General features: G+C 47.8%; 1 protein-coding gene across 1 annotated transcript in view; it reads left to right on the top strand.

Moving 5' to 3' along the window:
* The window catches only part of STX8 (syntaxin 8), a 295,947-nt gene that overhangs the window by 150,842 nt on the left and 117,904 nt on the right, over positions 1–27,201 (top strand). The window lies entirely within an intron of this gene.

Here is a 27,201-nt window from a genome sequence, read left to right as displayed (position 1 = left end):
GGAAACAGCTGAACTGCTCGTGAGACTCTTAACAAACACCGAGCTTGCTTGAAAACCTCATGATTAATAAGGTAAAACTGTTTCTCTTAAAGCAGAAGTGTGGATTATGTTTTTGTTAGGGTGAAAAAGAACATTCATCTTGTAACCAGGGATTTCAGTGTCTTTTTCCTGGAACAAATGCCTTTTTTTTTTTTTTTTTTTTTTATCAGATCTGGACCCTGTGTGAAAAATAAGACTCTTTCTTTGCAAGGTGCTTGGGAAAGTTCTGAGTGGGGAGGCCTCCGCCCTGGAGGGGCTAATCAGAGGGACACCGGGGACATCCGTCACTGCTAGTGCGGGTCAGCGAGACGAATTCACATCTGGGTGTCACTGGCCACCAAGCCCTTTCCTAGGGTCCTTTCAGAAGTGATGGATTGACACTCATCCCCAGAGCACAAGCCCTCAGGGGAGGTGCACTGCAGAGAAATGCTCCTTGCCCGGATGATGAAGCTGTAGCTGTGCCCGCTCTGCAGTTTGCAGAGGTGTCGCTGGAAGACCTTGTGGCGGTTCTGGGAGCACCTGAGCCAGCTAGCCAAGTGGCTCACGCCTGCCACAGCGCCTGGAGGCTTGCAGCTGTCTGTCGTGTGAATCCGTTTGGAGTTTTACAGGGTCACGTGTTTTAATTTTAGCTGGGGTGGCGAGGCAGCTTTCGGTTTGTAACTATTTTGTCAAACTCAACCTATCAGTCTTTTGCTTTTTCTCTTCCGCGTGTTCCATTCGACGATAGAAACATGTTTTGAAACATTTTAGGAAGAAGTAAATATCTCACGCATGGAGCTTGTTTGCGTTAGAGGTCCATGGGTAATGTGTTTAAGTTCCCTTTGTCAAGTTGAAGCGTAAACATGAGAGTGTTTGCTTGTCAACACATGGCATTCAGTAATTAATTTATACTTGGAAAACCTGTTCTGATTCTGAACATTTTAGGGCTTAAGGTTTCCAAGTGCATCTTCCTCAGAGCCAAGAACAGCTGTGTTCTGCATAGTTCTCCAGAGGGCTTCTCTGTGACATCTGTGAGAGCAGACAGCTTCAGTAACCGAGTGTGCCCGATTGCGTGGCACGCTACAGCCTTTTATGATGTGTGGGGGCCGGCGTCTCCATGGTAACAGGACAGTGTGCAAATTTGCACAAAAATACTTCCTTGGCTTGAATTTCTATTCTATTAGGTAACACAGGGCAAGGATCAAAATCTCTGATTTTAGCAAAAACGCGTAGAATACGCTATTTAATTTTTATTTATACGTGCCTGCACTGGGGAATAAAAAGTCGATTCATCTGGAGCACGCGTTACACAAAGCAGTAATGAACAATGCTGACTTACCTGGCGTGGTGTTACGACCATGATTAATCTGGAATGAAAGGGAAGTTCCAGATCTGTGCCATTCACAGACACGCGAAACAGAATTGAAGATCTTTGTGGGGCCCCGGGGGCGCGGAGGGCAACACCTGCACGCCAGACGCTCTTGTCTCTTCTCTGGCCAACGCAGTTGTCGGGTTTCTTCACTTCACCTTCCGTTTCTCCCTCTCCCAATCCCAGAAACTGTGTATTTATGCATCACAGAAAAAGACGAGATGAGTCTTTCAAACATCAGCTAATTAGAAGTGAACACAGGGCATTTTCCCAATGTATAGATGCTCGCATGATTAGCGTGGCCAAGAAGGCTTCCCTTGCGCTCGTCCGGACTGCTTTATTTTTCTCTAATAAAAGCACTCACGAGGGAGGAACCACTGACCTGGCTCCCCCGCCCCCACCCCCCACCCCCGTGCTTCCAATTAGGGGTCTATTATCTCATTCCAGATAATTGGAAAGGGATATTCAACACACTGCTCCGTGTGAATATGGCTTTTGCCTGCGTTATGTTCCTAGGAGTCCTGAGCACATCTGGAGTGACAGCAGCCCCAGGGACGCTAAAGCACACTGTTTGGGTTGGCACGGTGACATTATAGTATATGCCAATTTGTAATGGCTTTTGGAAACAGGCAGTTTTTGAGCTCGCCCCGAACTATTCCCCTGAGAAATTATTCAATTAAGTACAACTAAAATTAATGTTTAGCATTTTTCGTTGAAGTAAAATAGGCAGCTCTAAAGGGAAATCTGTGACGCACGCTCGTGTTCTTATTTTACACTAAAAATCTAGCTCCTAAGAAATAATTGGGAGTCCTGGAGTCAGTGCACTTTCTAGAAGATGCTGCCGCCAGATCCTCCCAGAGCTGTCTTGCTGTCCACGTGACTCAGTTACCGTCCCGGCAGCTCAGGGCTTGCCGACTTAAGGCACCATAGATGCAACCGTGGGGAGCGCAAAGCCAGAAGAACCCCTTTCTCCGTCTCCTACGGCAGCGCTTCCCAAACCTTAATGGACAGAGGTGTCACTTGGGGGTCTTATGAAAACAAAGATTCCCATCCATTAGATCTGAGGTGCGGCCTGAGAGTCGGGGTGTCTAACAAGCTTGGGGACAGGATTGGGGGGGGGAGATGAGGATACCGGGGACCACACTGGAGGGCCAGGGTTCTAAGCAGTAATGGAGGGAAGGGTGGGGAGGAGGAAGACTTCACTTTGATTTCCAGTCTGTGCCCTGGGCCAGGGTGTGACTCTTGCCTGCCTTGTCAGTTTACATCCTCACTCATTTCCCAGAATCCTGGATTCTCCATCCCTCCCTAGGGCCCTCAGTAGGCTGTCTGCAAGTGGACAGATGGCTGATGGGTAAATCACAGGCGATAACAACTTCAGTTCTTCAGTCACACATCTTCCTGGAATCCACATACGTTGTTCCTAATTTTTTGTGTGAGAAAACGACCTACGGTCGTGGCTTACAGAGAAGAAACAGTTAGCCCGACAGTCCATCACCTGTGTTGTCGCACATGTAAACCAGGGTACTGGTGAGCAAAAGGATGTGTGAGTGAGTAAGCATGGCTTTGTGGTTTTGATCCCACTGTCATGACTTCCAAGGTTGGGCTTTTCTGCTCCTAGGTCCAGTAGTTTGATGGTGAGTTTATCCCAGGGTGGTTTCATGGGGAGGGGACGTGGTTAAATCCACACTAGGTAAAATCTCTTTGAACACTGATTCACAGAGGCCAGCACTGTGGCATAGTGGGTTAAGTCTCCGCCTGTGGTGCCAGCATCCCATATCGGCTGCTTTTCTGATCCAGCTCACTGCTATGGCCTGGGAAAGCAGTGAAAGATGGCCCAAGTCCTTGGGCCCCTGCACCCATGTGGAAGACATGGAAGAAGCTCCTGGCTCCTGGCTTTGTATTGGTGTAACTCTGGCCATTGCAGCCATTTGGGGAGTGAACCAGTGGATGGAAGCGCTGGCCCTAGGATGGTTCTTTATCCACATACATACATATGAGAGGACGTTCTACAGAAAAAGATGACTGTATTTGCACCTGTTGCACTACCCATCTCCACATTTTTTTAAAAGACTTTATTCATTTATTTGAAAGGTAGAGTTACAGACATGTGGGGGTGGGTGGGTGGGGGGGTCTTCCTTCCGCTGGTTCATTCCCCAAATGGCCACAACAGCCAGAGCTGAGCGGATCCAAAGCCAGGAGCTTCTTCTGGGTCTCCCATGTAGACGCAGGGGCCCAAGCAGTTGGGCCATCTTCTGCTGCTTTCTCAGGCCATCAGCAGAGGGCTGGTTCGGAAGAGGAGCAGCCAGACTAGAACCAGCACCCGTATGGGATGCTGGCACTACAGGCGGAGGCTTAGCCCACTAAGCCACAGCGCCGGCCCTCTAATCCACTTCTTTGTACAGAAAATCAATTTATGAATAGTCAGAACACTGGATGGATAGAGATCAGGACATCCTTGTAGTGAACAGAGCCTTCCAATACCATTAATACAGGTGGAGTCAGAGTATTCCCTCCTAAGTTCAGTATGGTGTTTGCTAAAAGTTTTCTTTTTCTTTTTATTTCTTTTTAAAGAAATATTTGCTTATTTATCTACTTGGAGAGGCAAAAAGCAAGCCCCCGACAGCTGGTTTACTCCCCAAATGCCTGATGGCCAGGAGCTGGAAGCTCAATTCAGGTCTCCCACGTGAGAGACAGGTGCCCACTACTCACTACTCGAGCCCTTGTCTGCTGCCTCCTAGGGTTTGCAGCATCAGGAAGCTGGAGTCAAGCCAGAGCTGGGAAACCAGCTAAGGCATGCCAAGCCACACCCCCTGCCCCAAATGCATTTGAAAGGCAGTGAGAGATTTTCAGTTTGCTGGTTCGCTCTCCAGATGTCCACAAGGACTGACACTGGGCCAGGTTGAAACCACAGACCTGGAATCGCATCCAGGTCTCCCATGAGTGACGGGGACCCAACTACTTGAGACACTTCCTCCCAGGGTGTGGAATGAGGATTCAAACTCAGGCACTCCAGTATGGGATGCAGGCATCCCAAATGTTGGCCCCACTCTTACGGGATGGCTGGGTTCAGGTTCTTACCTTTCGGGTTTTTCTTTAAGATTGATTGATTTGAAAGGCAGAGCAACAGAGAGAGAGGAGAGACAGAGAGTGAGATGTCCACCTGCTGGGTCATTCCCTAAATGGCCTCAACAGCAGGAGCTGGGCCGATCTGAAGCCAGGCATTTCTTCCAGGTCTCCCACTCGTGTGCATGGGTCCTAGCCCTTGGGCCATCTTCCACTGCTTTCCCAGGCCATAAGCAGGGAGCTGGATCGGAAGAGGGACAGCCGGGCCATGAACTGTCATCCATTTGGGATGCCAGCACCTCAGGCAGAGGCTTAGCCTGCTACGCCACAGCACCGGCCTGCAGATGTTAATGTAGCATACGGTGAGCCCACACAGTCCACCACCAGGCAGACAGCACACTTGAGTCACATCAGCATTTATGGCGTCATGGCTGTGGACACAATGGATAAGCCCATCAAAGCCCATCGGGAGATTTTTATCTCCATTGCTTCCTCATCCCCTGAAGGCTTCAGTAGTTGCTGCTTTGTGATTTTTTGATTTGCTTCCTTGTCTTGGTGCTTCTGCCAGCAGCCCCCATGGCTCTAATGGGATTGGGAAATCCCTGGCTGGCTGCGTGTGGTGTGTACAGGTAGACTGTCAGTTTCCCTTTTTGATGGAGACTCCTCTGTCCCCAGTCTGGACGGAACCCACTCGGGCTACCGCCCTCTGTTCTGGAAGTCCCTGCACTCCCAGGTCGGCTGTGCTCCCTGGATCCCAGGTCTTCCTCTCTCCCCATCTCTTCGGTGGAGCACATTTTCCAGGAGCTTCTACAGCAAGAGTGTGTAGTGGGTAAAAAAATTCTAGGACCTTACACGTTTGAAAATCATTGTATTCTCCCTTCGTACTTGACTGAAAGAATCTGGGCCACCCTGGATTAGAAGTTTGATTTTTTTTGGCCGGCGCTGCGGCTCACTAGGCTAATCCTCCGCCTTGCGGCGCCGGCACACCGGGTTCTAGTCCCGGTCGGGGCACCGGTCCTGTCCCGGATGCCCCTCTTCCAGGCCAGCTCTCTGCTGTGGCCAGGGAGTGCAGTGGAGGATGGCCCAAGTGCTTGAGCCCTGCACCCCATGGGAGACCAGGATAAGCCCCTGGCTCCTGCCATTGGATCAGCACAGCAAAAGGAAGACCTTTCTCTCTGTCTCTCTCTCACTGTCCACTCTGCCTGTCAAAAAAAAAAAAAAAAAAGAAGTTTGATTTTTTGTTTTTGTTTTTGTTTTTTGTGGGTTTTCTTGTTTTCTCTGTTTTTTTCCTCATTGGCTGGCATCATGGCACATGCTGGGCCTGCATCCCCTGGTGGAGTGCCCAGTAGAGTCCCAGATGCTCTGCTTGCAATCCAACGCCCTGCTAATGCACCTGGGAAGGCAGCAGAGGCACTTGAGCCCTGCCACCCACGTGGGAGACCAGCATGGAGTTCCTTCCTCCTGGCTTCGGCCTGGCTCGGCCCTGGCTGTTGCAACCATTTGGAGATGAACCCACAGATGGGAAATACATCTCTCTCTCTTCCCCCTCCCTTATTCTCTTACTCCCCTGTCATTCTGCCTTTCAAATATTATTTTTTTTTAAAAAAAGGTATTTTACTTCTCAGAATTTTGAAGGCATTTTTCTGTTGGTTTCCAGCTTCGCTGTTGCTTTGGCAAACGCTGCCATTCTTGTTTCCATTGTAAATGATTTGTTTTTATTTTTTTCTCCCCTCTCTGAAAGCTTTGAGACTCTTCTCTTCATCTCTATGTATGAATGTGACTTCCTCCCCCTATTCCGTCATTGCTCTGAGCACTGATACTGCCTTTTTTTTTTTTTAAGATTTATTTATTTATTTGAAAGGCAGTTACATACCAAAAGAAGGAGAGACAGAGGCAGAGAGAGATATTTTTCCATCCACTAGTTCGTTCCCCAAATGGCCACAACAGCCAGAGCTGTGCCTATCCAAAGCCAGGACTTCTGTGTTTCCCGCGCGGGTGCAGGGGCCCAAGGACCTGGGGCCATCTTCCACTGCTTTCCCAGGCCATAGCAGAGAGCTGGATTGGAAGTAGAGCAGCCGGGACTTGAACCAGCCCCCATACGAGATGCCAGCACTGCAGGCGGTGGCTTTACCCACTACCACTACACCACAGCACCGGCCCTGATAACTGCCTTTTAAATCTGGGCACTCACGTCCTTCAATTCAGGGAAGCTTTGTTGGATTATGCCCTGAAGTGCACCAGGTCTGTGTTGGGAGGGCCACGGCAAGGCGGTTGTGAGGCTGGGGCTGTGGGCTCAGGAAGCAGGAGGCGCTTGGGTGTTCTCCATGTACATGGCCACCAGTGCCACCGTACGTTAACAGTAAGGAAAACAGAAGCACCTGAGCCTGAGGAAGCCGTTCCCTCTTGCACTCTCCCTCCGGTGCCCGGTACCGATGATGCTCAACAGCATGCTCACTGCCATGGAGAAACACCGGGGGCCCCTCCAGTTAGTACAGAGTAGGTACTGAAGGGTGAGTGCGGAGCTGAGAGGCAACACCCGGATGACTGGTGTGCAGTGGGGAGCACTGGGCTCTCGATGCATTTCAGGAAACTGGGACCCTTTCAAGCCGGCAGTTCTTTAGCTAACGGGACGTCCCCTCCCTCGTTTTTCATGTAGGAGTTTGCATTTGGAATTCTTTTCTGAAATTGGAAGGAAATCAAGAAGCAGTGTTAGGGAGTGGGCGTTTGGTACAACGGTGAGGACACCACTTGGGTTGCCCATACGGAAGTGCCTGGGTTTAAGTCCTGGCTCCACTTCCCATTCTAGCTTCCTGCTAATGTGCATCCTGGGAGGCAGTAGCTCAAGTAGAAGGGTCCCTGCCAACCATGTAGCAGCCCTGGGTGGGGTTCTTGGCTCCTGGCTTTAGCCTGGTCCAGCTCCAGCTGTTGCCTTCTTTTTGCTTGCTCGCTCTCTCTGGTTCTTTTGTCTCTCTGTGCTTGTCTTGTGATTCATTCTCTCCCTCTCTCTCTCTCTCTCTCTCTCTCTCTCTCTCTGCCTTTCACATAAAATGAGAATAAATGAATACTTTTTAAACTAGCGTTGGAACAAAATGAGATATTGCATAAGTGACATTTTTACAAGTATTTAAAAAGCAAAACACTAGGATTACTGGAAACATATGTATAATCAGAAAAATCGAAGGATGTGTGGGGCCAGCAATGGCTCTGGAGACCAGCCTGTAAATGCCTTCCTGGGAAAGCGCAGGCCTCTGCCTTTTCCGGAAGGGAGGGGCACGCCTGCAGATGCGCCTGGAGTGGAAAGGTGAGCTGGGAAACGGGTGGTAGCTCCCTTCTGCAGTGGAGGGATGCTGCTTCTTCCAGTTGTCTGTGTGTCTGCCATGAGAGCACCTGGGTGCCGTCACCTGTCTGACTGACAGCTGTCGCCGTGCTGCGTCTCTCAGCACCTGCGTTTGCACAGCTCTCCGGGCGGCATCAGAGCTCTTCTGTATGGAGGGGGACGGAGGGAGAAGCCAAGGTGTTGTTCCTGTGGAATGGAAAAAATGCAGACTGTGTTTAGTCTGGAGTCAGGCGTCGACCTGAAATTTGAGCCCCGCGAGGCATGAGCTCCTGAGTAAAGTATTTGCGGTGAAATCCCGGGTCCCATCTTCCTGCCCCCTGCCGCTCACCAGGAGCGTGACCTGCGGGAGTTACGTCATCGTGGGCCTGCTTTGACTTCTGGAATATACACTAACAGTTTCCCTCTCGACTGTTCAGGATTCATGGGAGGGTTGGATGAGATGAAATACGGCCACAGTGCTCTTAAAACCCACCATCATACTACTAAAAAACCCTCCACGTCTATGAAATCAAGTAGAAGCAGAGAGCATACGCCCTAACTTAGAAGTCAAGCAGTTCTAGCGGTTTCATAAAAAGCAAGTGTGCTTTGTTGAGATGTAACAACAAGAGCCCAGAAGTAATGTTCGAGACTTTCCAGGTCTCTGATGTTTTCTTTTTGGATTATCATATTTTGCTGTGTTGTAAGAATTTGCACATGCTCTAAATATGCAGTCACAAGGGGTGGACACGGGAATGTAGTCCTAACAGCATTTGTGAGTCCTAGACAAGGAAAAGAAATTCCTGCGACAGACAGATCCTGTTGGACTTCAGGTGTGGAGTGGTTTGGAAAGGGAACAGAACTCTGATCGTTTGAGTACTTCTTTATTTTTACTTTTGCTTTATTCAAAAGGCAGGGAGGGGGAAAGATACATCTTACCTACTGCTTCACTCCCCACATGCACACAACAGTTTAGGGCTAGGTCAAGCTGAAGCCAGGAGCAGGGCACGCCATTCATGTCTCCCATGGTGATAGGGACCCAAGTACTTTAGCCGTCACTGCTGCCTCCCAGGGTGAACATTAGCAGGAAGCTGGAACTGGGAGCAGAGCTGAGACTCGAACCCAGGCACTCTGATGTAGGATATGGGCATCTCAAATGTCTGCTTAATAGCTTTATCAAACACCTGTCCTTTATTTTTAAATTGGGGGTGGGGGAGGATATAATTGGATGGTGGAGAGAGAGAGAAAGAAAGTGCTTCGCCCAGACAGGGGTGGACTGAGACTAAACTCTAGCTAGGTCTCCCATGGGGTGACAGGAGCCCAGTCACTTGAACGATGCCCATCTCCTCCCAGGGTCTGCATTAGCAGGAAGCTGCAGTCAGGAGTGGAGCCTGAGACTGATTTTGATGGGAGACACCGGCATCTTCAGGGCCAGGACAGACTCCTCCCGCTGGGCGTCTAAAAGCTTAAGTACTAATGTGGAGGTGTCAACATTGTGCAGGATGTCCTGTCATTGAGAGAGGGGGTATGTCAGCAAGTGACCTTGACTCACACTTGCAATATTTCTGACCTAAGACTTCACGTTAGATCATCAGGATTACCACCAACAAGGCTTAGCCTAACAAATAACAGCTGTATGTTCCGATAACAATTGAAAATAAGATCACACTTTCAGTTCTGTAGTATTTACTAATTCCACTGGCTATGCAGAAGTCCCCAAGTTACTACAATACATGTACACGGCATACAGAAACAATCAACTGGGTCAGAAATTTGGCCCAGTATGCTAATAGCTTATGTTAGTGAAAAAAGCAAATATTCTACTTGACAGTATTTTGGAAGACATTTACGAAGGAAACTCGAATGACCTCTTGAATGAAGCAAAACAAACAAGGTCGACATGGGGCGCTTGAGCCCACGTCCCCTTTCCCCTTCCTGAATGTTGTGAAGAGGCTTCAGGGGTCAGACTGCAATCCAGGCTCCCCTATGCTACGTGTCCCCTGTGTAGCTTTGGACAAATCACTGAGCCTCTTTGAGCTGCACCATAAGCAACATTGGCCTTCCAGGGTTCCCTTGCTGATAAGAGCACTTGGGAGTTGTCCTGTCTCCTAGGGATCCCAAGAAGACTGAAGAAGCAGGCTTGCTGCCATTCCTTATGGAACCTAGGGTCCACGTGGCTATCCATAGTAGAAAATCAGCTGGCAAAACGCTCCCCCTGTTCTGTTCCATTTGTCCACTCGTCTTTGTGTCAGCAATCTACTGTTTTGGTTGCTGTAGATTTATAGGATGTCTTGAAGCCTCATAGAATGACTTTTTTAGCTTTGTTTTTCAAAGTGGTAAAAGTAGGTAGCTTTGTCTTGTCCTCAGTCTTAGGGGAAATGTGTTTAAGGTGTCACCTTTTTTTTAAAAAAAAAAATTTATTTATTTGAAAGGCAGAGTGACAGAGAAAGAGATATTCAGGCCACTGATTTGAAACTCTCTGGATGGTCATACAGCCAGGTGTGGACCAGACCAAAGCTAGTTCTCCAGTGTGGGTGGCAGGGGACCAAGTCCTTGGGCTAACTACCTATCTAGATATCTATATCTAGATATAGATATATATGCTGCCTCCCCAGGTGTGCTAGTGAGAAGCTGGATTGGGAATAGAGTAGCTGGCACTCGAACTGGAACGCTGCAAATAGTGGAGTAACCTGCTGTGCCACAATGCTGGCTGTGATGTGTCATTTTAAAGTACAACATTGGAGAGGCCAGCGCTGTGGCGCAGTAGGCTAAGCCTCTGCCATGCAGCACCAGCATCCCATACAGATGCCAATTCATGTCCCGGCTGCTCCTCTTGTGATCCAGCTCTCTGCTGTGGCCTGGGAAAGCAGTGGGAGATGGCCTAAGCGCTTGGGCCCCTGCACCTGTGTGGGAGACCCAGAAGAAGCTCCTGGCTTCAGATCTGCCCAGCTCTGGCCATTGTGGCCATTTGGGGAGTGAACCAGCAGATGGAAGACCTTTTTCTCCATGTCTCCCTCTCTGTCTATAACTCTGCCTCAAATAAATAAACAAAATCTTCCCCCAAAATTACAATGTTGGCTATAAGTTTTGCTTACAGTCACTTCACTCTGTGTAACAGCTCTATGCTTACAGAGAGATTGAGAAGATAGTGCAGAGTGTTCTTACGTGGCCTGCACCTAATTCCCCTGCTGTCGCTGCCTTAATGTTAGCATGGTGCATTTTTCACAATTAATGAGCTAATACTGATATTATTATTAACTAAAGTCACAATGTATTCAGATTTTCATATTTTTTAATCTGATGTCCTTTCTTTCTGGCCGTTCAGAAGGCCACATCATATTTAGTTGTGGTGTTCCCTTGGGTCCTCTGGGTGTGATGTTCTCCCAGACTCTCCTTGCTTTGGGGACACTGACAGTTCGGTGGGGTCCTGATCAGGTGGGTACTGCAGGGTTAGGATTTCTCTGATGTCTTCCTCGTGACAACACTGGGGCTGTGGGATTGGGAGGAAGACCACAGAGAGAAAGTGCCATTTCCGTCTGACCACCCCAAGGGCGCACACTCTCAGTGTGGTTCATGACTCGAACCGGCGCCCATGTGGGATGCCAGCACTGCAGGCAGCGCCTTAACCCGCTGTGCCACAGTGCCGGCCCCAATGCTATGCTGTTTTATTTTCATGTTGAGAACCTTAGGCCTTTGCAAGCTCTTTGGTTGGCTCCCATATGGCTCTGACACATGGGTCAGCGTGGGTCTTGAAAAACAATTCCTTCCTGTCTGGCTCTACAGGATTCTCCATGCTCGTCTTAGGTGTTTTCTGTCCTAGTTCTAGGATCAGTTTCTCCAGGGAGTCCTGATTGTTGTTTATTGGAAACTGGAAGCCGAGGTCTGGGTGCTAAATTGCTTGCTGCTACTGGGATGTTGGTTTTCGTGGGCTCTGTCACTTGACAAGGCAAAAAAAAAAAAAAAAATGTTTGCTAATCTATATATATGGTGATTCTTTGTCAAACTTTTGGAAAAATGGAATTAAAAGATGAGCTCGTGGGGCAGGTGGTTGGCACACCTGCCCCCCATGTGGAGTCCCAGGCTCTCCTCTTCCAATCTAGTTTCCTGCCAGTTGTACAGCACAGTATCCCGCAAGTAGTACTCAGTTCCCCGACACCCATGTGGGAGACTTGGATTAAGTTCTGGGCTCCTGGCTTCAGCCTGGCCCAATCCTGACCAACACAGGCATTTGGGGAGTGAACCAGCAGATGGAAGAGCTCTGTCACTCTGCCTTTCAAATAAGGTGAAACTAAAGAAGCATTAAAAATATTTTAAGATACGTTTATTTTCGTACCAAAAAAAACCTTGAAATCTGTGCGTGTAGTTTTCATAATGCGTGTTTCCTCCAAACTTTGTGAAGATCTGTTGTTGGCATGCATTTCAAATTTTTTTAGTACCAAAATAAACATTTTTAAATTCATTTTCCATGAACTGACTTTTTAAGGATTTATTCATTTATTTGAAAAACCAAGTTAGAGATCTCCATCCATTAGTTCAATCCTCAGATGACCTCAATGGCCTGGATGGGGCCAGGCCAAAGCGAGAAGCCAGGATCTTCATCCTGGTCTCACGTGTGGGTGCAGAGACCCAAGCACTTGAGCCATCTGCTGCTGCTTTCCCAGGTGCATCAGCAGAGAGCTGGATGGGAAGTGGAGCAGCCGGGGCTCGAACCTGTGCCCATATGGGATACCAGCTGTGCCACAGTGCCGGCCCCTCCATGAACTTTCAGAAGCTCCCTCGTAGACCCGTATTCACATAACCATCTTGATCTCTGTGAAGCTGAACATGAGTTCCTGGTGATGCATCTAACTCTAATCTGTCACCACGTGGACTGTGCTTAACTATACACTCCCACTGCAACACCAAGAATGTGGCTCCACCCTGCGCTGTCTACTCCCTTAACTGCTCAGTTCCATGATCCATGCATAGCAGTGTGAGTTACCCCGTCCCCTCGTGGGAAGCAGCTCTATCAGCTGGAATCCCGTGTTTACGTGCAGTCCCTTTGCCTTCAGTCTTACAGACGCCAGTCATCCGACGTCAGAGTACCTGGGCTCAAGCCCCGGCTCTGCTGTTGAGGTCAGCACCTTTTCTGTCCTCCTCTCGGCAAGGCTACTTCATGCACGAGTAATACAGCTTGATGTTCTCACCACAGTCTGCATCGCTTCCTGGAATTCCCAACCTCCTAAATGATTTTCATAAAATTTACATACATTAAGGTTCACCCTTTGTGCGGTAAAGTTCTGTGGGTTTTGATCAAGGCATAGTGACAACTACCATTAGAGTATCCTACAGGATATTTTTACTGCCCTAAAAATCCTCGTGTTTCACCCATTCATCTCTCCCCTACCCCACCCCCCAAACTTCTGGCAACCAGTGAACATTTTGCTCTCTCCGTAGTTTGCCTTTGCAGAATGTCATATAATTGGAATCATACAGCATCTTGTAGCCTTTTTACACGTGCAGGTTGCTAAGAAACACATGTTGACTCTCTGCAGATCATTTCAATCAGAGCTGAGCGCTTATCACCAGGATTCCAGTCCTCTAAAATAATGGAAAGTGATTGGGGTGTTTTTGTGGTTGTTGTTTTCCAATTCTTGTTACCTTGCTTAGCAAAGGTTCTGGTGTGGCTTATATTTGTTAAGGTAAACTTTTTATTGACGGTAGAGGAAAATGGGTGAAGTGTTTATTCTGTCTGTCCTAGGGCTGTTTAATGCATGATGAGGTATTGTGTGCAATACCCTGGGTCCTCAAACAGGTTGATGTCATCGTCTGAGTGCTGTGAGTTTCTGGATGACTGTTTTTAGAGTCTGTGTTTCGATACGAATGATGATATTTAAACAATAGGGGCAGGCATTGGGCAGAGCAGTTAGCACCCTGCTTAAGACACTTGTACCGCATACCAGGTTACCTGAGTTCAAGTCCCAGCTCTGCCTTAGATTCAGTGTGCATGCTGGGAGATAACAGGTGATGGCTGAAGTACTGGGGTCTCTGCCACCATGTGGGAGACCCAGGTTGAGTTTTTGGCTCCTGGCTTCAGCCTGACCCAGCCCTGGCTGTTGTAGACATTCGGAAAGTGTGAACCAGCAGATGGGAGATCTCTGTCTTGCTACCTTTCAAACAAAGCAAAAAAATAAATAAAATTTTAAAATTAAAGGAATATTCTGGATCATTTGGGTGGCTACTGTATTGTGTCTTCTATGCAATGCTAGCCTCAGTGTGGGGGTAGTTGTCTTGGATCCCAGTAGGTCTTGGCGGATGAGAGAGGAAGGTACGCTCAATACGTACTGATGTATTTGCTTCTGAGAGAAGACCACAGCCTGCCCCAGACCCCACGCACTGTTGAAGGGACGTCTCCAAAGTTGGAATAATGAACAGCAGGACCTAAAGAGTGCTTGCTTTTGTCTTTACCACATTCACATCTAAGCAATTCACGTGGCAACCTGAATGATTTCACGTGGCAACGTGGAATTGTTGCCAAGCAGAATTTTAGTTTGTTTCATTTTGATTTTTATGTGAATATTTTGAGCACCACAAAGAGCTATAAACAGAAAGAATGTTTACTTGTGTTTGTTGATATTTAAGTGAATGATTTAAATAGCATAACTTATCCTAAGGGGCGTGAAAGCATTGTTTTAAACTTTAACTGTAATTGTATATAAGTCAACATTGGGAAACACATGGCAAGTTTTCAGCAAATAGTAGTGGTTGTTACGGTTTTAAATAACGGCTGTGGCCGGTGCCACTGCTCACTAGGCTAATCTTCCGCCTGCGGTGCTGGCACCTCGGGTTCTAGTCCCGGTCAGGGCACCGGATCCTGTCCCGGTTGCTCCTCTTCCAGCTCTCTGCCGTGGCCCGGGAGTACAGTGGAGGATGGCCCAAGTCCTTGGGCCCTGAACCTGCTGGGAGACCAGGAGAGGCACCTGGCTCCTGGCTTCAGATCAGCACAGCGCGCCAGCCCCAACACGCCAGCTATAGCGGCCATTGGGGGGTGAACCAATGGAAAAAGGAAGACCTTTCTGTCTCTCTCTTTCTCACTGTCTAACTCTGCCTGTCAAAAATAAATAAATAAATTTTAAAAAAAATAATGGCTTTGTTTTTGTAAGACACTAGTCCAGTCCAGCACATTTTGGTGTGCGTTCACTCCTGCCAGTGAGGCACACTGCCGTCCCCCCACCCTGCTCTCTGCACCCAGAGCAGCCCTTTGCACCGTCAACACCGACTGCCCATTGCCGGTCCTGTGGACACCGCTTGTTCTGCCCACCTGTCCAGTGCTGCCTTCTGCGACAGCATTCTCTCCTGGCTGGGCTGGTTTTCCTTCTTCCTTTGCTGCCTTTTTTTTTTTTTCTTCACTCCCCTTGTTCTTTAACAATTAGCATTCTCAGAGAGTCTGCTGTGACCCTTACCTCTCTGTTCATCTTCTACTTTTTTTGGCATTTTAGTTTTGAAATTAATACCTGAGTGTCATTGTGTGGGTTTTGACACCTGTGTAGTCGTGCGTAGCCACTGCCACACAGCAGGACACACAGAGCAGTTCCACCACTCTGCAGGGCAGCCCGGCACTGCTCTTATGCAGTCGTACACCAACCCCCCACTTCTCAGCACCCCGGCCCGTAGCCGCCGACTGATCCCTTGGAGATGCTGAATAAATGGTGTTGCACATTGGAGCTTTTGCAGTATCCTATTTTACTTTTTCTTGTGCTTTCTACTGCATCTCTTTAAACGGTTTTCGTGGTTTCTAGGGATGACAGTATGTGTATTTAAAATTCTACAGTCAAGTTAGAATATGTATTTTTACTCTTCTTCCAATGAAGTATAGAAACCTGACCACCATCCATACCCCCTTGCCCTCATCCCTTTTATGTTTGCAGTTGTATTATGCATTACACTCCTGTATATTGAAAGCCAGGCACGCTTTGCCTCCAACCGTCAAACAAATATTGAAGAAGTCAGCTGGAGGATAATCCATTACAGTCAACCCTCCTTATTCCGCAATTCTGCGTCTGCGGATTCAGCCAACTGTGTTGAAAATATATATATATGTATATATATATATATTTTTTTTTTTACAAAAAATTGGCACGTGTGCTGAACATGTACAGACTCTTTTCAACATTCCCTGAGCAATATAATCCAACAGTTATCTCCTTAGCATTTACATTATATAAGGTATTATAAGTAATCTAAAGATGAGTTAAAGTACGCAGATGGTTATGCACAGGTTATATGTAAAACCTGTGCCACTTTATTTTTTAAAGTTTTTTTTTTTTTTGAAAAGCAATTACAGAGAGGCAGAGAGAAAGATCTTCTGTCTGCTGATTCATTCCCCAGATGGCCACAATGGCCAGAGCCACCCCAATCTGTAGCCAGGAGCTTCCTCTGGGTCTCCCACACGAGTGCAGGGGCCCAAGGACTTGAGCCATCTTCTACTGCTTTCCCAGGCCATAGCAGAGAGCTGGATTGGAGGTAGAGCAGCCAGGACTTGAACGGGCACTCATATGGGATGCCGGCACTGCAGGCAGCGGGCTTTACCTGCTACACCACAGCACCGGCCCCTGTGCCATTTTATTTAAAGGACTTGAGCATCCACAGATGTTGGTGTCCGTGGGAGGCAGGAGGTGTCCTGGAAGCAATTCCTCACATATGTGAAGGGACAGACATGTGCAAGGGATCTTCCAAGGGGCCATGAAAAATACAAACTATGAAAAAACTATGCGTGGATTTCAGAATTCTGTTCCCACCAGAGTAAATTGATTTTTAATTTCATTGTCCATTAATGTTTCGAAGCCCTGTTGTACCTATCCAGAGAGGTAACATTCATTTCTGTTACATCTCTGTGGTTTCTGGCGTGCCGGGTTTCCTACTGACACCATTTCCCTTCTGTCGGAAGCACCTCCTTTAGTAGTTCATTCGGATCAGCTCGCAGACACATGTCCTTGGTAGCACTTTACCTGAGAACGTCTTCATTTTGCCTCCATTATTCTTTTCTTCGTAAGAGGCAGGGAGGTAGAAAGAGACACGTAGACGCAGACAGAGCAAGAACTCCCGTTTCCTGGTTCACTCCCCGGCTGCTGTCAGTGGCCAGGGGCTCAATCCTCATCCCTCACAGGGGTGGCAGGAACCCACATATTTGAGCCATCACCACCTTGTAGTATCTACATTAGCAGGAAGCTAGACCGAAGGCCAAGGTACAGAACCCCTGACCTCCGATGTGGAATATGGGTGTCTCTAACCAGCATCTTACAGGCTAACCCGAACACCCACCCCTCACCTCACTCTTGATGTCTACTTTTCCTGAGTACAGGCTTCTGTGGGGCCAGCGCTCTCCTTCATCACTTCAGAGGTGGTACACTTTCTTCTGGCCTCTGTGCTTTCTGATGAGAAACCTGCCGTCTTTGAAATGTTTGTTCCCCTATAATTATTTTCTTAGTCTGTAGTGTTCATTTAGTGTCCAGTTTTGGTGATAATGTGTCTGGCTGTGCAGTTTTTTTTTTCCATTTTTTCGGGGGGTTTCTTAAGCTTCTCAAATTTGTAGGTTTAGGCTTTTGGCCAGATTTGGGAAATTTCTAGTCGTTATTTCTTCCAATGTTTTTGCTCTGCTGCCCTGCATTCTTTTCCCTGCCTTCTGGGACTCCAGTGATGGGAGAGTTTGACCTTTTCCCAGAGGCTCTGTCCATTCTTATTTCCCCAGCCTCTTTGCCCTTTCCTGTTTGGGTTTAGATAATTTTTACTGAACTGTCTTCCATTCACTGCCTCCTTCCTCTACCATCTCCATTCTGCTGTTGAGCTCATCCAGTGAATTTTCTAATTTGGTTACTGCATTTTTCAGTTCCAAAATTTGCATTTGGTTTTTCTCCTCTATCTTCCGTTTCTTTGCTGAGGCTTTCTGTAGTCTTCACATTCCTTCCTTCCTTCCTTCCTTCCTTCCTTCCTTCCTTCCTTCCTTCCTTCCTTCCTTCCTCTCTCCCTCTCTCCCTCTCTCCATCTCTCCCCCTCTCCCTCTCTCCTTCTCTCCCTCTCTCCCTCTCTCCCTCTCTCTCTCTCTCTCTCTCTTTATTATTTATTTATTTATTTATTTATTTGAAAGAGTTACAGAGAGAGGTAGAGATAAGAGAGGTCTTCCATCCACTGGTTCACTCCCCAGATGGCTGCAACAGCCAGAGCTGTGCTGATCCGGAGCCAGGAGCTTCCTCCAGGTCTCCCACATGGGTGCAGAGGCCCAAGGACTTGAGCCATCTTGCACTGCTTTCCCAGGCCATAGCAGGGAGCTGGATTGGAAGAGGAGCAGCCAGGACTTGAACCGGCGCCCATATGGGATGCTGGCGCTTCAGGCCAGGGCTTTAACCCTCTGCGCTACAGCACTGGCCCCCACATTTATTTCAAGAGTGTTCAGCTTTGCCTGTTGGAAAATGTTTATTGTAGCCACTTTAAATTATTTGATTGTCAGTTAATTCCCAACAGTTGTTGTGTCTTAGCATTGACATGTATCTATTGTCTTTCCTCGTGTAATTTGAGGTTTTTCTAATTCCCCGTGTACTAAGTAACACTGGATTGTATCCTGCGCATTTCTGTTTATTACATTATGAGACTAGCTGTGGGTTAAGTCCTGTAGAGATGTAACCCATGAGGTGATGTTAGGAGACTGCGAATATGCTGGTTCCCAACTGCCCTCATCCAGTGGTTTTTACATCACCTGGTGGTCCCCCCCCCCCCCCGAGTCACTCACAGCATAGGTGATCGCTAAATACTGAGAATACTTTTTTATGGGTAATAAAACTTTATCAAAGAGTTTGCACCTGATTATTAAAAATCAGTATACTAATTACTTTGTGAGGAAGTGGGAGAAGGGAGTGATTAGATGGGGACATGGGACACTAAAGTTTTTGTGGTCTCCTTTATCTTGATTGAGGTCATAATTAAATGACACTTCATGACAATTCATTGAACATATGCAAAGTATGTGGTTTTTTTTGTACTTTTGCTTATGAGTTATATTTCATAACAGAAAAGGTTAAAAGTTTAATATTAAGTTTTACAAAAAATATATAGGTTTATATTTAGTGAACTCATTACTTACCATGATTTGTCTTATATTATTATATAGTAACTCAATAAATTTTAATTTCCTCTTTTCCATTTATTTCCTCATTGCCTGAAAATACATTTTTAAAATAAATGCCTAGTTGTTCTAATGTTCTGTGAATTTTTGTTGTTGTTTGGTCAATGAGCTTTTACGATTTTACTTATTTTTATTTTGTTTGAAAGAGGGGAGACAGGGACCTTTCATCCACTGGTTCACTCCCTGAATTCCTGCAACAGCCATGGTTGACCAAGGATGGAGCTAAGAATTGTCAGCAAGCGATCTAGGACTTGCTCCCTCATTTCTCTATTCTAAGCCCAACTTGTTCTTTCATTTCTCTATTCCCTTCAAGGTAGGAAACTAATTCTATTATGAAGGAATCTGTAGGACGTACAATTTAATCTTTAGACCTTATAAAAGAGATGGCTAACATTTTTGTATAATAGCATAGCCAAAATAAGAACTTAAATAATAATCTCATAGCTAGATTCACTTCGCCATCAGCAAAGTATAAAGTAGAAAAAACCTCCCTTTCAGACAAAAGGGAAAGAAAGTTTTAAACTGAGAATATAATTTTCCTCATTGGCATTATCTACCTTAGAAAAACTACTACAGAACATGCCTGTGACTACATACTTGTAGTTCAGGCCACCGAAGATTAGAGATGGGACTTGGGCGCTCCCTTGACTTGCATCCTCTGGTCTGCTTTAACACAAACCAGGAGGAAAAGAAAGCTCGGCATCAGAAGCAATGGGTGGCAGGCCTATTAATGGCTGATCTGTACAGTGATCTGCCCTCAAGCAGACCCAACAGGCCAGTCCACTGCAGTGGCTTTCAATGTGGTAAGCCTGGGCTTCAGCAGAAGTCAGCTTATGAAGAGCCCTGGCAGCTCTGCCAAGAGTTGGATCACTGGAAATGGACCTGCCCTGGAGTCGAAGGATGCCCAGGTCAGAGCCACAGATCTTATTGGCTCTAAGCTGAAAAGCCCTTCACTCAGCCCAACTTCCAAAGTGACCACCGCAGCTGAGGGGATGGTCAAGTAGGGTCAGCAACATTGCAGGCAGAACTGTAAATTTCTTGTTAGAGATGCCCCCTGCCTTTCCCTGGCCAGCTCTCCTCCCAGGCCAGCCAAGTAATGAAAGTCAACAGAGTGCCTTCCCCTAGGAGGTTCACACCTCCCTTAGGATATACCCCATGTGAAGAGATAGATAGGTCTGGGCCTCTGAATTTACAAGGCCTAAAGCCCACCAGATTATTATCAAGCCCCTTCTATCAGGTTCTATTTGCCTCTCAATCAGAAAAATTACTTGTAGCTTAGACAGCACCTTTCTTAGCTCCTCTAATAATGACTCTGTCCTTTGTTCTAGGCCCTGTCTAGTGCACTTGGGCCTCATTCCTTTGTAATCATAACCTCTATTCTACCACCAATGGCTCTACTCCCAACCTGTGTGTAGTGATGGTCCTCTTCCCCACTTAATGCTGTATAATTGTTCAGACCTGGTAAATGCCACTCTTAGGATCATTGGTTACTATCCTCACTCTGTCTTTTATGACCTTGTCTAAATATGATCAGAGTCGGCAAACTTGGAAGGCTTCCATAGCCTTGGCAACTCATGACGACAGCCTAGGATGGTTACTGGCGCCATAAACTAGAGTGTCAATTTGTTGGGTCAACAACAGGAGCCACTGTGCACTTGCTCCTCATGTGGGATCTCTGTCCTTAATGTGCTGTACATTGTGATTTAATGCTATAACTAGTACTCAAACAGTATGTTTCACTTTGTGTTTCTATGTGGGTGCAAACTGTTGAAATCTTTATACTAAATTGATCTTCTGTATATAAAGAGAATTGAAAATGAATCTTGATGCAAATGGAAGGGGAGAGGGAGTGGGAGAGGGGAGGGTTGCGGGTGGGCGGGAAGTTATGGGAGGGGGAAGCCATTGTAATCCATAAGCTGTACACTGGAAATTTATATTCATTAAATAAAAGTTAAAAAAAAAAAAGAGTTGGGAACTCAGTCCAGGTGTCCCATGTGGGTGGCAGGGACCCAGATACTTAGGCCATCATTTGCTGCCTCCCAAGATGTGCATGAGCAGCAAGTTGGATTGGAAGAAGAGTAACCTCAACTCAGGCCAAGCACTCCACTCCTGGAGTGATAACTTAAGCTGCTGCACCAAATGCCTGTCCATTGAAAATATGTCAAGCAACTTAATTTTTTTAAATTTATTTTTATTTATTTGAAAGAGTTACAGAGAAAGGTAGAACCAGAGAGAGAGAAAGGTCTTCCATCTGCTGGTTCACTTCCCAAATGACCACAATAGCCAGAGCTGAGCTGATCTGCAGCCAGGAGCCAGGAGCTTCTTCCAAGTCTCCCACATGGATCCAGGGGCCCAAGCACTTGGGCCATCTTCCACTGCTTTCCCAGGCCATAGCAGAGAGCTGGGTTGCAAGTGGAGCAGCTGGAACTAGAACTGGCGCCCACATGGAATGCCGGGGCTTTAACCTACTGTGCCATAGCACCAGCCCTGTAACTATTTTTTTTCCACAAACGGTGCTTGAGTTATATACACACTTTGAGGATATTATAATGTGATTTCTCCTGAATGATGCATCCCATAGCTGAGTACCTGAGTTCAAGTCCTAGCTTTGCTTTCAATTCCAGCTTCCTGCTAACATGCACACGGAGAGGCAGCAAGTAGCTGGGTCTCTGCCACCCCCGTGGGAGACTCCAATGGAGTTCTGGGCTCTTGGCTTCAGCCTGGCCCAGCTCTAGCCATTGCAGGCATTTGGGGGAAGATCTTTCAGTGCCATCTCTGTCTCTCTGCCTTTCCAATAGAAAAGTAAAATGTGTGACAGCAGTTACAGACGTATACGCACATGTGCACCTAGACCAGTTCATGATGACTCGGATTTCCTGCCAGCTCTGAATGCGCAGGCATGCTTTCTGCAGATGGAGCTCATGGCCAGGAGCGTCTGTGCTCTCGGCCTCGCATGTGGGGAGTGAACCAGCAGATGGGAGATGATCGCTAAGGTTGGGAACAATCCTTAGACATCATGAATGATATTGCAAACCTCACTGCAGTGTGGGAAGAGAGACAAAAAAGGGCTGAATGTTAGCCGGGGTGGGGGAACGCTGGCCAGACACCTGCCTGCTGCGGCGTCAGAGGTCAGAGATGTGAGTCCTGTCCTGTGATGCACTAAGCCTATGTGGTTTGGTTTCATTGAACACCTTTATTTCCATGACCTCCCTTCCTACTTAACAACGTAGGTGAGTGTTCTCTGCTCGCCTGCCTCATTAGGACTCTTTGTTTTGTTAGGATTTGTTGATGTATGTGTAAGGCAGAGTGACGGAGAGAAAGGTGGAAAAAAGACAGCGATCTCCCATTTGCTGGTTCACTCCCCAGATGCCTGCAACAGCTAAGGCTAGGCAAGGCCAGGCCAAAGCCAGGAGTCAGGAATTCAGTCTGGGTCTCCTAGGGAACCAAGCGCTTGAGCAGCTCATCTGCTGCCTCCCAGGATGATGCATTCACAATGGGCTTGGTTGGAAAAGGAGTACCCAGAGCGCAAAGCAGCACTGAGGTGTATGGGATGTGTCTCCACCTGCAGCATGATGTCCGCCCGGTGTGTGGGTCTTACTGGAGAGCATCCACCATCGCGTGGCTGTGTGTGACGTTCTTAGATCACGGCCTTCGTCCTCACACCTTTCCGGCTCCGTCGTGTTCTGGTATCCGGGTTACCCAGGAACAATTCGGATGGCGGTTTTGCCCTCTTCCTTTGCTGGTAAACTCCCTCTCTTCTGCCTGCCTTTTGCATGTTTGCTGACTTTTTCTTTATCCTGAAATGCAGGAATTTCATGAGATCTGAATATTTCTAGACCCTTTTCATTAATATTGCCAGGAGCTTAGGGGGGGGGATTCTGTTTTGTTTTGTTCTCTGTAACATGAAGTCAAGTATTTTATCAGTCCTAGGAAAACTTCCTGTTATTTAGTCAGTCACCACTTCTCCTCCTGTTTTACTAGATCTTTATTCCTGTTTGTTGCTGTTTGTTTTTTCCTCCTGTATTTTGTTGGCTCTAACCTTTTTCCCCTGACCTCTGAGAGGTTATTCAAGATGGTTTCTAAATCAGTCATCTGGTTCGCAATCTGTTTAATTGCCTTCATTGTGGGTTCTTTTAAAAATGTGTTATTTGAGGGGCAGGGAGAGTGAGAAGGAGAGAGTGATGATCTCCCTCCCATTGGTTCACTCCCCAAGTGCTCACGGCAGCCAGGTCTGGGCCAGGCTGAAGCCGGGGGCAGGGAACGTAGTCTGGGTCTCCCCTGTGGGTGGCAGGGACTCAGCTACTTGAGCCATCACCTGCTGCCTCCCAGGTGTGCTTGAACCAGAAGCTGAAATACGGAGCAGGAGCTGGGACGAAAACCCAGGCACACCAGTGTAGTAGTATCTTAACGATGGTGCCAAATACCCACCTCTGGGGCTGGCGCTGTGGCCTAGTGGGTTAAGCCGCTGTCTGCCCTACCAGCATCCCATACAGCGCCGATTGGAGTTCCAGCTGCTCCACTCCCCTTCCAGTTCCCTGCTGATGCTCCTGGGAAAGCAGTAGAAGATGGCCCAAGTGCTTGGGCTCCTGTACCCACGTGGAAGACCCAGAAGAATCTCCTGGCTTCAGATCAGCCCAGCTCTGGCCATGATGGCCAGTTGGGAAGTGAACCAGCCATTGGAAGATCGACCTCTCTCTCTCTAACTCTGCCTTTCAAATAAATAAAAATAAATCTTTAAAAAAATAGCTACCTCCACTGTAGTTCTTACTTTGGTAGTTTTACTTCTGTACATATACAGTGTCTTTTGTCATCACAAACCATTCTCTTCTTGTGGTTTTCTGTTCTTATTGCATTGATTTAGTGTCCTCTTTTTTTTTTTTTTTTTTTTTTTTTTTTGACAGGCAGAGTGGACAGTGAGAGAGAGAGAGACAGAGAGAAAGGTCTTCCCTTTGCCGTTGGTTCACCCTCCAATGGCCGCCGCGGTAGCGCGCTGCGGCCAGCGCACCGCGCTGTTCCGATGGCAGGAGCAGGTGCTTATCCTGGTCTCCCATGGGGTGCAGGGCCCAAACACTTGGGCCATCCTCCACTGCACTCCCTGGCCACAGCAGAGAGCTGGCCTGGAAGAGGGGCAACCGGGACAGGATCGGTGCCCCGACCGGGACTAGAACCCGGTGTGCCGGTGCCGCAAGGCGGAGGATTAGCCCGTTGAGCCACGGCGCCGGCCTGATTTAGTGTCCTCTTGAAATTTGTTTTTAAAATGGAAACCAATCATCTTTTTTTTTCAAGGATTCTCCCTTTCTTGGAGAAATTCCATTTTCCAGAGCAAAGGGACAAAGGAAGCAGTCAGTGTTTTGACTGCTTCTCAGATGTTCCTTTGTTTTGAGCTATTTATTTATTTACTTACTTTTTAAAGATCTATTTATTTTATTTGAAAGGCAGAATTACAGAGAGGCAGAGGCAGAGAGAGAGAAAGGTCTTCTATTCACATTCCCCAGCTGCAATGGCTGGAGCTGGGCTGATCCAAAGCCAGGAGCCAGGAGCTTCTGGGTCTCCCACATGGGTGCAGGGGCCCAAGCACTTGGGCCATCCTCCACTGCTTCCCCAGGCCACAGCAGAGAGCTGGATCAGATGTGGAACAGCTGGAACTCACACCAGCACCCATATGGGGTGCCAGCATGGCAGGTGGTGACTTTACCCGCTATGCCACAGCGCCAGCCCCCAGCTCTTTTTATTTATACCCGTTTTCTCTTTGCTTGTTTTCACACACAGAATCGTGTCTGTCATGACACACGAGAAAGGTTCTGTGTGAGTGTGTGCATCTGTCTCACACACTAGGCCCAGATGCCAGGTCTTGGGGTCTGCTCAGGGAAGGAGGAGGGCATCCCCGCCACACCCCATGTATACGGGGCATGGCAGTGTGGCCAGGGAATGTTTTTCTAGCCCATGGAGCATCCCCTGTGGCCAGAGACTCTCATGGGTCTGCTGGATTCCTCTGCAGACTGCCCTGCCAGGGGTCCCACGGGTGAGTGATGATGCCCACGTGCTGAGTCACAAGTCGGTGTTTCCTTCTGTTCCCTTGTCCTGTAATGTTTGACCCATCTCCCTAGTGGACAGTTTCAGTAGAGCTCAAGCCATCCTCCCTACCCCCCGCATTTTAAATTTTCATTATTTATTTTTAAGATTTACTTAGTTGAAAGGCAGAATTAAAGAGAGGGAGAGACAGAAAGAGAGATCTTCCATCTTCTGATTCACTCCCAGGTGTCTGCAATAGCCGGGCTGGGTCAGGCTGCAGCCAGGAGCAGGAACTCCAGGTCTCCCAAGGAGGTGGCAGGGCCCACCCACTCAGACCATTTTTTGCTGCTTTCCCAGGCACATTCGCAGGGAGCTGGATTGGAAGTGGAGCAGCCGGGACTCGAACTGGTGCTCTAGTACAGGATGTCCACACCCAAGGCGGCAGCCTAACCTGCTGTGCCACAGTGCCAGCACCTTTCATTTACATTGATAATTTTGAATGTGGTTTCAGCTGCAGGAATGAGGAGTTTCAAGGAATACCCTCCGGCCACTGGTGTGTGTGTGTGTGTGTATGTGTGTGTGTGTTAAACATCTGTCTTCCCATGTTTTGGGCAGTGTAAGCAAAAGGCTTAGCAATATACAAGGAATCACTTTGGAAGCACAACTATCTATTATGTAAGATCACATCCATCCAAGGCATAAAATGGTAGTCTGCCTTGCTATAAAAGTTCACTGAGGTTGTAATAGGGAATAGAAAGAAACAGTTTGAAGCATCGTTGGAGTCAGATAGTTCAGCACCACACAGGACTTGCATGCTTTGATTCAGTTGGTTTTGTGCTACCTCTACGTGGTTCATTTTCCCCATTCTGTGCTGGAGTGGCACGTGCTGTCTCAGATTTAAGAGAGGCTAGAAATGTAAGCCCCTTCTCAGACCGGATGCGAATACCTACCTGGAAGCGAGGTGTCACTTTCTCTAGGAGACTGGACTACCGAGAACCTGAAATACTCCACGGACTGTGTCACAGCCTGCACTCCGAACCTGTGGTTATTTTGGCTTCTCAGCGCGTGTGATTGGAACTGGGGGCGGGGTCTGCAAGGTGGGGATTCCCCTCACCTCCCCAGCCTTGGCAATCTCCCTCTGAGGACAGCATGACCGACAAGTGGAATAAAATGCCACTAAAGCAACCAACAGTGGCCGTATAAACCTCTTAAAAACACAGTCTGACGACCTGTTCAAAATCCAGGAAGCAATCATGATTGATGGTGTTTCAATTACGGACATGATATAAAAGGATGAAAGCAATAGTGGAGGGAGGAATCACTATCTAGAAATAGAGAAGCATTCTGAGTAGCCTGCAGTCAGCAATTATGGAATGAGTGTCTCGTCACCTTTTGAAATTATGACTGAAAGCCATACATTGACTTGGAAGAGTTCCTGTGATACCCTGTTGGCTGGGCGGGCTTATGTATTGCAATTGGATAGGAAAAGATCTGTGTTTATGTCCATCTTAGAAGGGAGCTGTCTTATTCCATCTTCTGCTGCTGCACCATAAAATCAGAGACTGGGTGATTTATAAAGAAAGCAAATTTACTTCTCACACAGTTCTGGAAGCTGGGATGTCCAAGACCCAGGGGCTGCATCTGGTGAGGGCCTGCGAGACAGAGCAAGCACGTGGGCTCGGGTCTCCCTTCCTCCCCTTGTGCAGCCCTTACTGCCCTCCTGGACGCGGCGGCTTCCTGTTCTCCCCCAACCCTTATTACTTCCTAAAGATCCCACTTCCCAATGCAAATAGCCTTAACTTACAGATTTGGGGATTAAGCTCTCAAACACGTGCACATCCTCTGAGCGTGGGTGCAGGTGGCCGTGCCCCCAGCGCTCTTGCATCCTGTGGGCCCGCAGACAGCACTACGTGGACAGTGCCGAGCCCTGCTGCCTGTACCTTCTGGATCTGTGTCCTGCTGCGCTGGGGGCATTTGAATGGCAGCTGCCGTGAGTGAGCAGCACTGCACCAGAATGGGAGGAGCAGAGGCCTGGGGCAGCTCGGGGCAGGAGGGACACCTCCCAGATCTCTGATATGTGTTTCTCCCATGGTCTTGGGGAACAATAACAGGCTCCCTCACACCCCATCTGCTTCTCTCCCAAAATTGTGGGTTGTGTTGTTTCTTTTCTTCACTCTTTCCATGGTCAGGCTGTGAATTTCCCATATCTTACCACTCTGCTTGCGCTGATCCGAAGCCAGGAGCCTCTTCCGGGTCTCCCATGCGGGTGCA

Source organism: Lepus europaeus, chromosome 18 (genome assembly GCF_033115175.1).
Source record: "Lepus europaeus isolate LE1 chromosome 18, mLepTim1.pri, whole genome shotgun sequence".
Classification (NCBI taxonomy): Eukaryota; Metazoa; Chordata; class Mammalia; order Lagomorpha; family Leporidae; genus Lepus; species Lepus europaeus.
This window is presented reverse-complemented; position numbering and strand designations above follow the sequence as displayed.